The following is a 4,643-nucleotide window of genomic DNA, read 5'->3' as shown; positions in this document are numbered from 1 at the left end:
GTATAAAATTTTAGAAATATTTTCCTTTTGGCTGATTAATTTTCTCTCATTTAAAAACAGTTCTAAATTTATTAATCTAAAGTGAATACTTCGAATTCCTTCATGTCAGTCCTCGCCGTGTGAATCTGCTTTAATTCCCAATCACTGATTTCTGACTCCTTGCTTCTTAGCCTGCAGAAAGAGGAGATGAAGTCATTTTTAGAAACAAAGAAACAAAAAACTGGAGTGGAAATATCATTCCCTACGTATGTATGCATGCATAGGTATGTAGACATTCATACCTATGTGAGTGCCAAATGGATTATTGGATTCAAAATTACGTTTAAATTTGAGTTCAATAATCGGTTTAGCACTTACAATTGGTTGTTGTAATCTTAAGCGAACAGGGCCTTAAGCTGTTAGAGATGGTGTTATTTAATCATTTATACTTAAACAAGTAAGAGGAGGGGGCTAAATGTACTTATTGGTGAGCTTTAGCGCTTTAGATGCCTTCCATGCAGTAATCTTGGCCAGCTTTAGAGCTTTAGCTGCCTTCAATTCAATATTCTTAATCTCAATTTCTTTCCCTGAACTTCAGATATGAAGTCGGCAAAGGGCGTTGGCCCCGATCTTTGATGTTCGTTGATTGAGCTTTCCAAGTCTGAATCCTCGTATCTACTCAAGTTACTGCCCATATAAACTTCTGATACTGGAATAAAATACAATTTACCAACAGAGATATTAGAATATGTGGGATCCAACGGTTGGATTGAGATAAGATCTCACCGTTGGATCATCTTGGAGGTAGATTAGGTAAGTTAGCTAAATGAGGCACGTGGATAAATTAGGCACGTGGATTAGAAGAGGCAACCAAAAGAGATTAGGAAAGGAGATTTGATTAGGATTATTTTCTTGTATACTTATCTTGATCTCCCTTTTATGTTTATCATTTGAATTTTCTATAAAAACACTCCTTGTGCTTAGTGTAAATCATCGAAGTTTAGTGAAAATCATTGATTTTATCAACTTTATCATGGTATCAGAGCACAGGTCTCGAGTTCAAACCTCCCGGATAGCAAAAATTCCACATGCGATGGTCGGCCCAAAGTGGGACCACATGTGCCACATAGTTGCCAAGTGGGCCACACGTGAGGGGGAATGTTAAAGCATAAAGGATAAATAACGCCTTTCTCCAACAACTTAAGTGAAATCCCAAAAACGGAATGGCAACCCAAGAGGGAGGGTGAATTGGGTTTTAAAAAACTTTGCCAAAAATATTGCGGAATTAAAACTTAATGGCAAATTAAACTTTAAGCACACAAATGAAACAAATCACAAATGCACAAAGAGATAGAGAGAAACAGAGTGCACCCGAGATTTATAATGGTTCGGTCACGACCAAGGACCTACTCCACTCCACCAAGACTTCTCGGTAATTTCACTACGGATTCCCTTAACGGAGGGGAATCAACCCAATTACAAAGAGTGGCTCCGCCTCGCAAGACTCGTCAACTCGGAGAAAGCTCCGCGTCTCCAACACTCGCTCTTGAGATAGCTACACGCGTCTCTTCACACTCGCCCTGGAGAGATGGCTCTGCGTCTCTACCTCCACTCGCCCTTTACAAGATCTTTCTTAAAAGAAAATGAAAAATACAAAACTCTCTAGAAAGGGTGGATCAAGCACTAAGCTCACACAAATAAATCTCACTCAAAAGATTTACAAATTGAATCCTATGGAGATCTTCTTCAAATAGATTTCACAAATTCAAGCTCATTGAAGAATCAAGTAGATTTTGAAAGTTTAAGCTCAAGAATGATTTTCAATCTTTTCACTTCATGTTAAATATGTGAAGAAACGTCATATTTATAGTCCATAAGAGTTTGATAATGTTAGGGACTAATTTGGGCAAGAAACTATTCTAAACAGTAAAAAAGAAACTAGCCGTTTAAGCCCCAACGGTTTTTTTTTTTTTTTTTCAGACCGTTGGTAGTCGACTGGGCTAGACCAGTCGGTTGGCCAAAGGCTGCTGTCCAAATATATAAAAAAAACATGCTTAAGCCGCTCCTGTCGACTGGTGGGACCAGTCGGCTGCCCCTAAACTACTGGTGAACAGTAAAACACCAGTTTTGGGTGCTCCGGGATGGTCCAGTCGGCTGCTCCTGGAAAAACTGTTTTTTTCAGGTTCTGTATCCAGTTTTGTAAAAATCATATCTCTCTCATTTCTCATCGGATTTTGATGTTCTTATACTCTACGGACAAGAGAAAAATGAGAGCTACCTGTTAAAAATATTTTAAAATGTTTTGAAGCAGTTAAGTCTGGTTTAAGGTGCTGGATTCAGAATTTCTGTGCTAATGTCATGTTTTTCCACTTGTAAACTTTGGTTAACACTTAGGCTCTGGCTCTTGGGCTATGGACTAATGTTTAGGACCTTTGAAAATGATTTTCCATGAAGTACAGATAGGTTTTAAGGTTGGTTTTGAACGATATTTGAAAAATACTTTGAAATGCGAAACCACTTGAAAAATATCTCCAACACAATCTAGAAATGTAAAGTACTTTGAACTCCCTTGATTACATTGGCCTCAAAAGGTCTTCTTTGTGCTCTGGAACTTGCAAGTGAACTTTTGAGATAGCTTTGGTACAAGTAACTTCCTCTCTTGAATGATTTCTTCACTTTGTCTTCAAGACTTCAAGTCCGCCATGCTTCTTGGATCTTCCTAGCTTTGGGGCACACCAAAATCACTCCAAGTTAGCTTCAATGCTTCGATCCAAGCATCCTTGATTGCACACTAATGAGATCTACAACTTAGACAACCAAAAGCACATTAGTGATACAAAATCACTTGTGTGTGGAATTGTCAAAACAAGAAGGTAATGCCAAGGTGGAAACCATTGGGCTTAAATTAAGCTTTTGGAGAAGTTGGTAAGTTATCATGGTATCAGAGCACCTAGATCCTACACTAGCTTGACCACATCTCGTGCAAAGTAGTTCTCCAGCGGACGACAGATCTAGCCGGTCGTTTGCTGGCCCGTTCCATTTAATAAACCTTTGCTTCCAGAAAAACATGACGCCTCTGTTCATTCTCACAGTTGGGAAGAAATCCTTGCTGCTAGCCATGGTTGTCACAATCCCATACACCACCGGAGCACATGCACTTATTATTGCCTCTCATTTAGCTTCAACCCCATTCTCTCATACTTTTTCCAAGTTTTTTTCCCCAGTAGGTGTTGCCCTCATTTTTCTACAAACATCCCCTTTATTGTCATTTGTGAAAGATCCTCATATTTGATATTTGCACCCCTCTTTTTATGTCCAAGGGTTTCTTATGATCTTTGTTGTTTGCCATCAATGTCCTTAGCCATTGTTTTTGTCGCACCACTCAATTTCTTAATTTCTCTCTTCTTTTTCAAATCTTAAGTTCCTTTCTCATTTGACGTATTTCAGTTGGGGTACCTTATTTAGGTGCGTGCCTGAAATATTATCTCCTTTCAGTTGAGGTGCTTCATTTCTTTTGAAGTGCGTGCCTGAAAAAGAGTTTTCAATACCACGAGGATTAGTAAAACCGACCCATGTTGTCTTGCCCTTCGAGGCCTTTTCTTGCCTATTCCGGCTTTGGTCCATAGCGACCCAATTCTTGCCCATTCCGGCATTGGTTCATAGCGACCCAATTCTTGCCCATTCCGACTTTGGTCCATAGTGACCTATTTCTATTCGCCCATCAAGGCTTGAGTATCATCTAGTCTCATCGAGGCTATGATCTATTGGCTTTCAAGCCCTCTTCGTGACTCATCAATAAGCGGCATCTTCTTCGGCAGCCATCATCCAAGATCATTGGTAGCAACATCAGTCTTCATCAAAGGATTTTCGTCATCAACTGTTGAAAGTGTGTATCAAATCATTTGATTTTGATTACATTTGTAATTTGGGGAAGTCTATTGTATTAGGGAACTTTTTTTATTGTTGTCAAACGTATATCGATTTTCAATCCATATATGTTTGAGGGGGCATTTTAGAATATGTGGGATCCAACGGTTGGATTGGGATAAGATCTCACCGTTGGCTCATCTTGGAGATAGATTGGGTAAGTTAGCGAAATGAGGCACGTGGATAAATTAGGCATGTGGATTAGAAGAGGTAACCAAACGAGATTAGGAAAGTAGATTTGATTAAGATTACATGTGGATTAGACGAGGCAACCAAAAGAGATTAGGAAAGTAGATTTGATTAAGATTATTTTCTTCTATACTTATCTAGATCTCCCTTCTATGTTTATCATTTGAGTGTTCTATAAAAACACTCCTTGTGTTAATGTAAATCATCCAAGTTTAGTAAAAATCATTGATTTTATCAACTTTATGAAGAGAGAATTAGAAAATAACAACAAAATATGAATACTGCAGCTTTTTATTATGAAATTGAGCTAATGTGTAGTGTTTAAACTGAATTTCAATGCATAGAAGGTTGGGGGTGGCCACAAAGTAGTTGTGGAACTCAGGTCCGGTCATGGCAACCCTAACCCAACCCGAACCTCGGCTTGAGGAGAGTCAACCCTAACCAAACCCGACTTTAAATCTCTTAACCCTTGACCCATATGTTGAAAGAGAGAAGAGAAAACCAGTACTAATACTTTTTATCTGAGACTCCGTGGAGTCATGTGTATA

The sequence above is a fragment of the Tasmannia lanceolata genome, unplaced genomic scaffold, assembly GCF_043159265.1.
Source record: "Tasmannia lanceolata isolate RefF3 unplaced genomic scaffold, GAP_Taslan_0.1 ptg000003l, whole genome shotgun sequence".
In the NCBI taxonomy this organism is placed as follows: domain Eukaryota; kingdom Viridiplantae; phylum Streptophyta; class Magnoliopsida; order Canellales; family Winteraceae; genus Tasmannia; species Tasmannia lanceolata.
The sequence above is the reverse complement of the archived record's forward strand: the minus strand, read 5'-3'. Positions refer to the sequence as shown.